At 36.5% G+C, this 13,731-nt stretch overlaps 1 protein-coding gene across 2 annotated transcripts in view; it reads left to right on the top strand.

The window, feature by feature from the left end:
* Positions 1-13,731, top strand: part of LOC120777727 (acetylcholine receptor subunit alpha-like 1) — a 292,174-nt gene that overhangs the window by 199,687 nt on the left and 78,756 nt on the right. The window lies entirely within an intron of this gene.

Below are 13,731 nucleotides of genomic sequence, written 5' to 3'. Positions count from 1 at the left end.
ATGTTTCTGGTTGCCTGCCTACAACTTTTGTAGTGTTAGAGTTAGAATTGGTATCTAACATATAATGTGGACTTCATCTTTTATGTGATAACAGATCAATTGACTGTGCCTGACAGATAAATGGTAATACTAGAACTAAATCCATATGACTTTAGCCCCAACTTTCAAAATGCGCGTGTATATATTTGACCATCAAGTATCGGTGTGCTTAGTTTAGAATGAGCACCGAAGACGGTGAATGCAGCAGACGCCCAAAACAGGTTGATACCAACAAAAATATAAAAAAAAGTCCAGAAAACAACTTTGAATGACTATAAAGTGTAGTCGTTAGAGATAGCAGGTACTTTAATAATATTAAAAGAATGTCTAAGTGGTTGCCGTGCCGAGTTTTTGCATCAATATGTGACAATAAATGAAACATGGCTCCATCATTTCACTCCAAAGTTCAATCGATAGTCATCCGAGTGGACTGCACACGATGAACCCGCACCAAAGGGTTGGCAAGGCGTCTGTATATTGGGTCGCGCATAGAACAATTTTGATTGACTTCCTTGGAAAAGTAAGGTCTGTTAACAATGACTACTACACAACGTTATTAGAGCGTTTGATGGATGAAATCGCAGAAAATTTTATAGAAAAAGAAAGGGCAGTTTCACCAAGAAAATGCACGGAGTCACATGGAAGTTAAAAGGATGACAAAAATCCATTAACGGGGTTTCGAATTGCTGTCACATACTCCGTATTCTCAAGGTTTGGCCTTCAGCATCTATTACCTGTTCTCTTATATCAAAGAGAGCTCCCTGGGAAGAAATATTCGTCGAATGAAGAGGTGTTCGCCGAAGCTGAGGCATATTTTGAAGCAAAGAATAAATAGGATTATCAGTTGGAGGGTCTTTATAATCAGTGTATCACCCTTAAAGGGAACTTTCTTTATTAAAAACAAATTTTGCCAAAAAAAAGTATTTAACTTTGGTAGGCCAAAGGCTTCTCACTTGTAATTAGAGTTCGTATTGAATATGTGTATTACAAAATATATATTTCAAATGGATTTTATAAAGGTTTGATCTGCTACGGTGAAGTTCCAGAAAAAGTCAAATAGGATTCAACTGAAAGAGCAGCTTGAAATCTCAGCGTTATGAACTTCTTCTCATCGAAGATACATAAAACCTTTAAGTTTGCTATCTCACGCGTCTAAATGCAACATTCTAACAATTATAAGTCGCAGCAAAACGTTTTAGACAAACAATCGCTCTACCTCTCTCTCTCTCTCTCTCTCTTATTCCTCCCTCAAAAACTCACGTCCCCGACCGCAGCTCTTTTCGGCTTAGTGGCTCCCAAAGCGTAGCAACAAAAGATTGCAATCAAGAAAACCTTTACCGCCATTTTTCTAATAAATTAAATGTACTTTGGACAATCGGCAAATCCCTTCGTTGCCACTTTCACTGCCACCAAGGCGGAATGCTCACCTAAAAATGGCCATTAATGCACGAGAAGGCGTAAGATAGGAGCAAAAAGAAAAATTACAACAGATTACTACCTTCAAGCGAGTCCAGGGCTTGCACGAAAATTACATAATAAAGCAGTTTAGTCGGCGAGCGCTGAGAAAGAAAGAAAGCAATCTTGATTAAGAAGCCAACACAAGCAAAGCGCACAAGTGACACAAATACCGATTTATAACGTTAACTTTTAAACACACAACGAAACTGCAATTAAATGGCGTCACCTGGCGCTGGCCACATGCACATACCAAACAAGTATTTGGCTAACTGTACTACACGTATATACATGTCTGTGTGTTTGCCCTTTTTATTTTGGCGTGTTCGCTTGCCAAAATAACCATATATCCTGCCTCATTCGTATCTTTGCGGTTTACGACTTTCACACTTTGCTTATTTCCGCCTTGCCATGCAACCGCAATCAATTTGATACAGACCACACACACACACACATGCATGCACGAATATATCACTTTTATGGCAATCACTACATCTACATTTATATTGCACTTAAATAAGACAAAAAGTGGCAAGACACTGATGGCGACAGGCAGAAGGCGCAAATATTCAGACACACACAGCGGACGGAGTAAAAATGCCACAACACAACAAACAGCAACAGCAACAACAACTAGTGTTGAAGCAATAATAGCAGCAATAACAGGCATAATAGTAAAATCCAGCCGACTGGCTGGTGAAAATTTATGACCACAAATGGCATTCACCGCCTTAACGTGTAGTTGAAGTTTCCTTTTAATTTAAAATTTTAATTGGCCATTTCCTTTTCAGTCTGCCAAGTAGACAAGCGTGTGCAAAGCACTCACAGTTGCTTACCAGCACACGGATAAGCCGCTCAAACGCAAAGCTGTCACTTATACATACACACAAACATACATACTTAGGCATATACACACGTACAAACACACCTACAGTTATATTCACTAACTTATATTTGTGTGGTATACAGTTAGGCTGCGAGCTGTGTGGCTGGGTGTGTGCACAGCACCAAAGCAGAATACACAAACAAACGTAGCCAAGCACATAGGCTCGTTTGTAGATCTGCAGGCGTGCTTGTGACTTTGCTTTGATTTAGCACTGCCACCAGCAAACAGCAATAAACACCTCCAAAGCGCTCATGCCACAACACGCTACGCTATGCTACACCATGCCATGCCCATAAGCTGTGCATACAAGCCGCACCTGGCGGCGTGCTTGCGTGTACAACTGACTGCGTAGCTACTTTGCGTTGCCGAGTGAAAAAATTGGTATGGAAATGCACAAAGGCACATTCTCTGAAAACAACGCTGGCAGCAGAAATGTCACTCACGGAGTTCCTTAACATCAAAGCGCGCTTTGTTTGCTTGTTCTTTTTGTTCGCTTCCTTTTTGTTTTGTTATTTTTTTCGTTTCATGCTGCATTACGTCTTTGGAAAAAATTTAGTTCTTTAAAAAAGTTTTTGTGGAAAAATTTAAAAAATATTTCCTGCGATATATTACAAGTATATACAAGTAGCATTAGATTTATAACATGATGAAGTTTGTATTTAATTAATTTTTAATTTAATTTTGTTAGTTATGCATTATGTTTTTTATTTATCTCTTGCGATAAATATATTACTTAAAAAAAGCTTAAAACTAAACATATGAAGAAGTTGTGATTCTCTCAGGTATCAAAGCGAACTTAAATTCATATTAGTACAACAACAGTACATTGATTGAACTCTAATCGATTGAAACAAGCAATACATTTTGCAGTTTGCGTTTTATAATTCAGACTCATTATTCATTTCATTATGCACAATAAAATATTACTTAAAGGCCGTTGGCATCTCTAGAAACCTAATTGAAGAAAATCGTTTGTTCCTGATGTTTTCATTGACCAAATTAGTGACGTTCACCCTTTACTATCTGAAAGTTAAGCACAATGTATGTGCGTGAGGGTTTTACTATGTACATATAGACGAGTAAACTAAAAATATTTCTTAGATTCCACACAAACACAAGGCTGATACTGAACAGCAGAGCTGCATGGGCCAGTAGACGAAGTGCTGGAAAGATATGCAAATTTTTACGCAGACTACCAAACTCATTATATTTTTTTATAATAGGGGGAAGCATCGAAATCCGGAATCCGCTAAGCCTAACCTACTCCCAACTCCAGACTCTCCCACGAAACCACCGGCTAAGTATTACTTCGAGAGAAGGACATGACATTTAATTCTACTCTATTGCATAGACTGACGAACGCTTAATTTGTTAAAAAGGTTTCAGTTGAGTTGTCTTTATGAATTCTGACGATTCGCTAACAGCTTTCCATTTATCAGTCACATCCTGACAGTGCGGTATAAGACGATGGATCCAGTGCCTTTCAGATGAGGAATTCCACCGCTCCTGCCACATTGTGGTGCTCTTACTCTGCTCCTCATATACTCTTTTAGGCGCTAGTAGCAGATATAATCGCTCGAATTCATCTCCCTGGATGTCAATGGGCGGTATACTGACTAATATGTCAGCAGCATGAGATTGCCAAAAGTGACGGCAATTACCAAAAATTATGTATTTATGACGAAGCCTCCAAAACAGCTCTGAACACGATTCAGAGCGAGGCGGAATACTTTGAAGACAATACTGGATGTCAAGGACGTGTGCAAGAGCCTCCAAGAAAAACATGTATGCTTTTTACTCAAACGGTCTCGAATGAACTTGAGAACAGCTGTTGGCCTAGTCACAGGTCATAACTTATTGGCAATACATGCGGGTCGGATTGAAATATAGTAGACGATACATGCAGAAAGTGTTCAGTAAGCATCAGATGGACGCTGGAACATCTCATCTTTGTTTGACAAGTCTACAACTCATCTTATATATCTAGGAGCTTCGCAGTTCAAGGGACTAGATGAAGTACCAAAAATAGATATCAGGTCACTCTAAAAGCTCGCGAAAAGCCTTGACGTACTGTATGACGAATACTTCAGCCCAAATAAAACTGAATCGCCATTTGGCATTAATAAAGATGGTTAGTCTATATAACTATGATTTAATAATCGTTCAGATCAACCTAACTTAACCTTTTAAGATATTGCACTAGTTTTCATAGAAATAATTTTACTATTTTACTCTGAAAATAATTCAAAAATTGAATTCGCTCATGTTTAACAAAAACAACGTTGACGAATCCCTTATTAATCATATATTTTAACAGTCTTAAAGCAGAAGCTTTAATCGAGTTAAACAACTCGGGCATGTTTCATCAAAAAATACTGAAATTGGGATTGTAACTAAATTGGAAACCGATTTACTGAAAAAATTTACAAGTAAAAAAATTACGTAACTTAAGAAAAAATATGAACTAAGATTTTATTTCATGTTTACATTTACATCTAGTTAAATCTGTCTAAGTTCTAGAAAAACCATAAATGTTCTGTTTGAAACCCACATAAAAAATATCCTAAGATTATAGGAGCAGTTACGTCTACTTCACAGTAAAAGTGAAGTAAAGAAGTGGCACTCGATCGCAGAAAAATCATCCACAGTGCCTGAAAAGCATCACATGCCGCCTGTATGTAACTAAGTGCTAAACGAATCCGTAGTTGAGTGCATATAAAACGTTCGATTGTATGCCAGTGAAACGTTATTTATGAAAGCGGGCGAGCTTTTATGCAGATTTATACATTTTTATGCCAGATAGAGGCAGCTAGCTTGGACAAACGACAGGCGATTTGCATATAGATTTAATATTAGAATGAGTTTTTCTATATTCCTTTCACTGTATATGCAAGTAAAGGTGTAAAATGTATTGAAGAGTAGAAAAGCGACTAGTTTTAATTTAGTTGCGCAATATGCTGTAAAATTCAAGATAATATAATAATTATCGTTAGCATAATCTATATGCTAATTTTATAACCTGAATAGGATATATTAAGTTTGTCATGATGTCTGTAACACCCAAAAGGAAGCGTCGGAGACCCTATAAAGTATATATAAATGATCAGTATGTTGAGCTGAGTCGATTTAGCCATGTCCGTCTGTCTGTCCGCCCGTCCGTCTGTCTGTATATATACGAACTAGTCCCTCAGTTTGTGAGATATCGTTTCAAAATTTTGCAAACGTCATTTTCTCTTCAAGAAGCTGCTCATTTGTTGGAAATGCCGATATCGCACCACTATAACATATAGCTGCCATACAAACTGAACGATCGGAGTCAAGTTCTTGTATGGAAAAAGTTTTCATTTGACAAGATATATTCACGAAATTTTTGTGTAGATTATTTTCTAAGGCAACAATGTAATCTACGAAGAAATTGATCAGATCAGCTTACTACAGCATATAGCTGCCATACAAACCGAACGATAGAAATCAGGAGTTTGTATGGAAAACTTTCGCATTTGACGTGGTATCTTCACGAGATTTTGACATGGATTACTGCTTAAGGTAATAATATAATCTCCGAAAAAATTGTTCAGATCGGCTTACTACAGCATATAGCTGCCATATAAACTGAACACATAGTTACTAAAAGAAATGCACCTGTGAAGGGTATATCAGCTTCTGTGTAGCCGAAGTTAACGTTTTTTCTTGTTTTTATTTCATCTAGTTTAATAACACTGCTCAAGTAACTTCTTTCGGACCACTCCAACAAGCAGCCTGAACTTATGCAGCTCTACGTAGTTTTAGTTAAATTTCCTTATTAATTTGCATATGAAGAGCATTCTGCTACTTTAGCTTTTGCCTTTGATGTCAGGTAGCTAATCCGATGGATATTTGCTCAGCGAGAACTTTTTTGCAAATACTGAATTTAATAGATTATGTACCACATACTTCTAAATCGCATTTGCTATTTTTTATGATGCAAATGTGGCATTGAGCTGACTGAGAAGTATGCGCTTTAATGGCCAGTCAAATATGCTAAAACGTCATCCATCCCTCTAAGTGACTTTTTGTGAATAAAAACTTGTATTATGTAGCTGTGCCACCTGGCGTATACGTAACCTTTTACCAATTTCTACTCACAATAACTTTCAAGCACACTATATTATATCTTACGCTTGTATTACAAACGCTGCTAATTTATTGCGACAAAAATTAAATGAGAAATGCAAATTAAAACTTCAAAATGCACATACATATATGTGTGCGTGCACCCCAATATACCTTAACGGTGTGTTATGGCGATGCAATATCGGTAAATGAATGTGTTTTCAGTATAAAGACATATGTATGTGTTGCGTACATAAGTTTATAAATATGTATGTTAGTCTGCTATCGTTTACATGCAAATTTATATCAAAGAAATTCCGTGAATGTATGTCGGGCCTTCGGCCACCCCGTTTGTGCCTGTGTGATAGACAACAACACATCATTGTAGCTTTCACAACTACAAAAGTTGATATAAAACTGCTGCTGATGATATCTGTTTATATATAGACTTCATTTGCATATTCTTGAATTTTTTACATTACTACTACAAGAGTTTGCTAGCTGAACGCGCGGTAGAAAAACACACAAATGAAAGAAATTATCTGCATTGCATAAATTGCGGTCATTGATACAACACATACACCTTCCTGCTTGTAACGGAAATAAGAAACAAATAAACAAATATAAATAAATAAATGTATGCTCTTTTGAGTGAATATATAATATCTCATTGTGCGGACTTTGTTATGTGCTGTGATTCAATGACTTTTCCAATAGTCAGCAAGCCTAAAGCTGAATATTCGATAATGCATTGCGAGTTAATCACGGAAAAGTCAATTTCTTAGCCATTTAAATATCTTGTGAAATTAGAAAGAACAGAGAATATTTAGAACTAAAAACTTAAATTTTTTACGAATTATGAAAAAAATATTTTGGAGGATCAAATGTGATATTATTAATCTTAATTACAATTTTGGTTCACTCACAATTCTTCGCCAGTTGGCTAGCCGTTCTGCGACTAGAGCTAAGTGCTCCTCTGGTACCGTTGACGTTCGGATAAGACATTTACTACGACTATTAGGACTATGTTAACTGCAAAACTAAATATCAGTACATTATTATCTCTTGGAATATCCGTTGCATATACGATATTCAGATTTGGGTTCAGCCTACTGTGTTGAGGTACACCAGCCCTTATCGGTCGTTGATCATATATGAAATTAGCCAGTTTTGCAGTAAATTTTATTTTATAGATAAAACTCCAATACTTTATATAATTCGAAAGGGAATATTTTTTTAATTTTATATAAAAGACCATCGGTAAACTCCTTATAAAATGAGTGGGCTTTATAATGAAATATTGTTGAACAGTCTAAGCTCCAATGCTTTTCTGATTTCGTTAATTAATCTATGGAATTTTCCATGTTTTGCCCGAAACCCGAATTGCTGCATCGGAGTTATATTATTTTCATAGAAGAAAAGGGATATCTTTGGTAATAACACTTTTTCGATTATTTTGGAAAAGCAGGGCGGAATGTTTATTGGTCTGTAAGAAGGACGGCATAGTAGATTTTGAAGAATAAATTAAGAATTTTAACATTATGAGCAAAGTTTTGATGTGCTAGTATCTACTTTGACTTGGTGATATAGTTAAGGACACTTCAAGTTTTTAGTTAACATATTAAAGTTCTACTGTAGAATTAAAAGTTGAATGAATTTATACCGCATATATCAGCCAACAAGTGACTTATCTTAATACAATTGAAATAGTAAAAAGAAAAACCTTTGGCTGACTTTACTTCATTTGATTTTTGATTTTATATGAGATACCTTGATGAAACCTTGGGAGCATTTTACTAGTACGGAACATACATCTGGCAAAAAATAGATTAAATGGAATAACTCCAATATACCTAAATTGAGATCATCAAACTTCCGGCTAAATTAACCGAAATTATGTTGGATATTTTTTAGTTTAGTGCCGATAATATGTAAAATTGGTCTACTAATTTTCCAAATTCAAAATACTGTGCTACATACAATGATTTTCATTACTCTAACAAGGCGTATGCCGATAATGTCGGTCAATGTATGAGTGATATATACGTATATGTATATAAAATTGCTTGGAATCAGATCTGGTTGACCTTCTTCACCTTAAGGTTATTTCCTGGCTTTGGTCTTGGCAAGTTGAGAGAGTACATATGAATTATTCGGTTACACCCTAACATACTAAGTCTTCCTTTATTGTTGTAGCGTTATTTGACTTTTGCTTCAAAACAGGCCACAGTTTCGGCGATCACCTTTTGATTTCGAAGAAAATTTCTCTTCATTTCGCAGAAAAATGCCTAAATTAATGTGAGGCAATGGAATCGATGTCAAGTGTTCCAAAGTAAACAGCTATCTCTACGATTTTCTCGTTTCTTCTCTGCAAGAAACTTGACATTCTCCGACACTAAGTCTACATCGGTCATACTTACTAATTGAGCGAAGGGAGATCACAGTTGATGGCTTTAAAATTTCAACATTGTACAACTCTAAGATTTTAAGTGTTACATTCAACAGCCATTGCTCCTATACCCCGCATATCACCGCGATTACTGCTAAAGTATAACGCCGAAACAAAATCCTCCAGTCGCTAGCCTGCAACACATGGGGAAGGACAAAAACATGTTGTCGGCAACATACAAGGCAATCGGCCGGCCGATCTTAAATTGCGCTGCATCGATATTGTGGACGCAGGCGAATGAGCTTCAGGCGTTTCAAAATACAGCACTCCGAACGATTACAGTAAAGACCGGATGTTTCCGAACAAGGAATTCTGTTTTTGTTTTCACAGAAATTATGTATTAACAAAGTGCTGTTAATCCATCACAAATCTGCAAAAGTTTTTCATTTCGATTCCAGCTAATTGATAATGATAAACTCAGAACGATGTCGCTTAGATAACATCGATCGACAAAATTTTGGGTTCTGACTTCTTAAATTTCAGTTTCTCCTACAGCAAACATGGATAGCAAATTGTTTTTTCATTAATGTTTGCCTTTTTAGAGTTTCTTTCGTATTTCTATTACGATCGCACCGGCAATTCATTCCCATTCCTGTTCCTGTCCTGTTTGTAGAATCAGAATTTGAGCATGAAAACAGAAACTCAAACACTTTTTTCTTGACAAATCCAGAGAACTTGGAAATAGCGATAATAAAAGGACGCTAAAAGAATAGTAGTTTGCGATTAAAAATCTGTGAGCAAGTTCGTTATAAAGGAGTTTCATTCAGAATTCAATAACTGCACATTATAATTATTAAACGAAAATTATGCTAATTTCACCCATTCAATATGAGTATTGAAGAAAGATCAACTGAAATACTGCGAATTAATGCTTAAGCGAAGCAGATTTACATTTGCTGTGGGTTTGGATATTCATTACATTTTCAATTGAGCATAGGCTGAAATAAAATAGCAATAAAAAATGTATAAGTAAATATGTCATTATCCTTTTCCTTACAATCAGTCAATTAATATAATGAGATTGAAGCATTAGCGCATAGCATTATTGATAAGCGCATAGCAGACAAGACGAATTATGCGATTATTAGAGAACGATGCGCTAAAATGCCACAAAAATGCCAAGGAGCGTATTTCACAGAAGCAATAAGCCGCCGATAGATGCTTGAGTTTCCCCAATTGAATAAACTGGTTTGGAGTTAAGTGCGGCGAGCAGAGTTGCTGGGATGGCGAAGCGGCGAAAAAATTTAATTATCAGCAAAACTGATAATTATATGCCGCAGCGGCTGTGGCAGTTAAAACAGTGCGGATACCACAAGGCATATATGTATGTACGCGCGCACACACAAAGTTCTATTGGAAATGAGGTGAAGGCAGCGGGCACGACTGGTGCGACAGTAAATTAAATTTATCATTTGATCGATTTAGTCCTGCTTCGATGGCTGCTAATGATGCCTCTGACGCCAGGCATATCTTTGCATTTGTGGTTAATGAAAAAAGGCAACGAGTGAGCGCTGAAAAAGTGCAGATAGTCAGCTTCGTGCTGGTGTGGGCGGTATAGTCTGCGTGGTGAAATGCGCCACTGTATGCACCCAAGGGAGCTGCGATAAAGTGGCAGTCATTAATGGATAGCAGAAAGTATGCGCCAAGTGGCAGCGTTAAAGCATAATGAGTTGGATGAAAAAAATAAAAAAATAAATAAATAATTAAACGAAGTTTCGCTTTTATCAGTTCACTCGGCATTTAAGCAAATGCATTGCATTGCGCGGCCTGCGTAAAACACCGTGTCGTATGGGCAACTTATAATTAAAGCGCGCGTTTCAAAGGGGTTCGTCAGAAGTAGAAAAATCACACAAAGTACAAGCTGCCAGCATAATCATTAACGACTCAGCTTGGCAGACTGCTTTCCATGTCTTTTTACTCTTTTTGCATTTGCTTGGGCGCTGCATGTTGTCAATAAGGCAGACCAACTGTCCCTCGCGTTTAAATTTAATGCCTGCTTTCATCCCTCTTTTCTTATTTAAATATTTCGCTTAATCGACAGTCGCTTTTTTCATTGCTTTACGCATAACTTCAATGTAATTAAAACTTTTATGTGCCCTTTCTAACTTCTACTGGCATCTATAGATATGTTCTACAACAAAAGTCTCACTATAGTAAGTCACATGACATAATAATTACTTGACATAAGTGCTAACTACTTGGCTTAGTTATCAATGAAACAAAATAAATGTAAATTGAAAAAAGTTTAAAATAAAAGTAAAATATTTTGATCGATCACTTTGCATGGCAGCTACATATACATATGCTGTGGTGGTTCGATTAGAACAATAAGCTCGGCGATTGTAACCTTGTTGCCTTGGGCAATAATCTATGCCAAATTTTTGAAAGATAGCTCGTCAATTAAAAAAGTTTTCCACATAAGGACTAGGTTTTCATCGATCAGTTCCGGACTGAATTCATGCCAAAATTATGAATATGTTTGCAAAGTTATGGTCTGCGATTAAAATATGAAAGAAACGACAGAGAAAAACCACTTTTCAGGGCGACTGTGTAAGGGGGCTAAGGGAAGCAGTGACCCGATTCAACCCATTTTCAACAATAATACATACCAATATCAGGAAAGGATTCCCTCTTAATTTCATTTATATATCTCACACATTGACCGTTGTTTTAAGGTAGTAGTCTGGTAAATTGTGTTCAGAATATCGACAATTTTTTTTGCTTAATTTCAAAGTACAATATCTTGAGAATATACTGTGGAAATTTCAGACAGAAATTCGAAATATTTCGGGAGTTATAACGAGTTTCCTAGAACGCCTCGGAGTCCTCTCTCTCGGAGTTGTTGAACTTTAAACGCGTTTTTCTCAAAACATTGTTTTTCGGGTCGGCCCGGTCCTAACTTTTCAAATTTCAACAGGCTGTTCTATACACTTATAGTTCTCGTCGGTACCAACGAGAATTTTTTTCACCATTAACTTTTTAATTTACAACTCTTTCTTTTGCTAAAATAACCAACCAATTACCAGACTACTACCTTAAGTAAAAAGTGAAGCATAGAATCTTGGGTAAACATTTCCGGTATTTGAAGGTGTATATGGTTATGGTTCGATTTGGAAAAATTTTGTTTTAAGGTAGCATACTTCAAGGCACTATTTGTGCAAGCTTTTGATCTGATTTTGCCTTTCTTTCCCCCAGTAACATATAATGTCAGAGGAATGTTATATATAGAACTTGGTTGAAATCGATGAAACAGATCTCGATATATGAGATTTCATCTAAATATGGTGGGTGCCACGCCCGTCGTCCAATTTTGAACCCGGCTCGATTAAAGGCTTCACACATCATGTTGGGGGAAAAATTTAATGTCTCTGTCGTTCTCAGTTCTTTATAGCGCTTTTAGTAGTTTTTAACAATACCATTATATGGGGAGTGGATGGGGTTGTCATCCGATTTATCTAATTTTACATTAAAAATAGGATTGCTTAGGAGACTTCTTGTGGGCGTATTTGGTTGTGGGCGAAATGATTTCGGAGATACAAGGTGCGTTCCAAAGTAAATAGGAATCTAGCGCCCCCTGGTGGCGTCATCTATGTGTCGACTGGTGCGTTAAGATCCGCTATCTTTATCAATTGTGCAGTGAGAATTTCATGACATTTCATCTTTTGAAAGTGAAGTTATTGCGTTTTAAGTGTCAGTATGTTTGTGTTATCGGTGCGGAAGTGAGTCTCGAACAAAGAGCCAACATTAAATTTTGTTTTGAAATTGGTAAAACTTTTACCGAAACGTTTCAATTGATGAAAAAAGTTTATGGCGATGATTGTCTATCCCGTAACAGAGGGCACGAGTGGTTTCAACGTTTTCAAAGTGGTTGTGCGGACATAAATGACGATCAACATGTGGGCCAATCAAAATCCGTGATCACCGGAAATTCCATCGAAACTGTGCGTGAATTCATCAAAACTCAGCCGAAATCATCATTGAAATATATGTTTGTTAGCCAATATCCGTCATATCTCGTTTAATTTTAGATAATACATACAACTTTAGGGTGAACAAAACTATACTATACTATACTCTGTCGCAACCTGTGTTAAGAGTATAAAAACGGTATCGAAAAGTTGTAGGTTTACTTTAATCAGTGTATCACCTTAGAAGGGAACAACAAATGTATGTTAAATAAAAAAACGAATTTTACTAAAAAATATCTAGTACTATGCTAGGCAGCGAACTTTTCAATTGACCTGTTAACTGGGTTTTTAGAACGCCCTCACCAGGAAATGCTCAAAATCTTGCCTTAACCTGAATAGAAGAAAGTACTTTAAGAAGGTGAAAGAAATTCAGAACTTCCCAACCCAATTTGCCTTGACGTAATTGTAGTTGAATTGAAGCAAATGCACACGAATTAAGAAACTAAATGGAAAATGTGAGTTAAAAATGCTAACGAAAATTCTTAAGTCAATATGGAAGTACACGCATAAGACTTACACACACACTCCCACATACACAGAGGTATGCAGCTGCAGTTCCCACTCATACATATATATTTATATATATAATCTGCGAAAAGTCAGTCTCATTGGAAAGTTGTAAAAGTTCTCAAAAGTATGCTTTAACACCAAACCATTGCCCAAAGGGCTCTGTATATGTGCGTGTGTATGAAAGCGCACAGCTATACAATTGCTTGCAGTTGCGTATTTTGAGGAATATTGAAGTTTTAACTACATATTTTCAATATTCTGAATTTTGCATTTCTTTTTTTCTGTGTTTGCGTGTTCTTTTCGTCAATTTTCTTTACTTTTTTATTTCTTTA

This window comes from Bactrocera tryoni, chromosome 1, assembly GCF_016617805.1.
Source record: "Bactrocera tryoni isolate S06 chromosome 1, CSIRO_BtryS06_freeze2, whole genome shotgun sequence".
Taxonomy (NCBI): Eukaryota; Metazoa; Arthropoda; class Insecta; order Diptera; family Tephritidae; genus Bactrocera; species Bactrocera tryoni.
The sequence above is the reverse complement of the archived record's forward strand: the minus strand, read 5'-3'. Positions and strand labels throughout refer to the sequence as shown.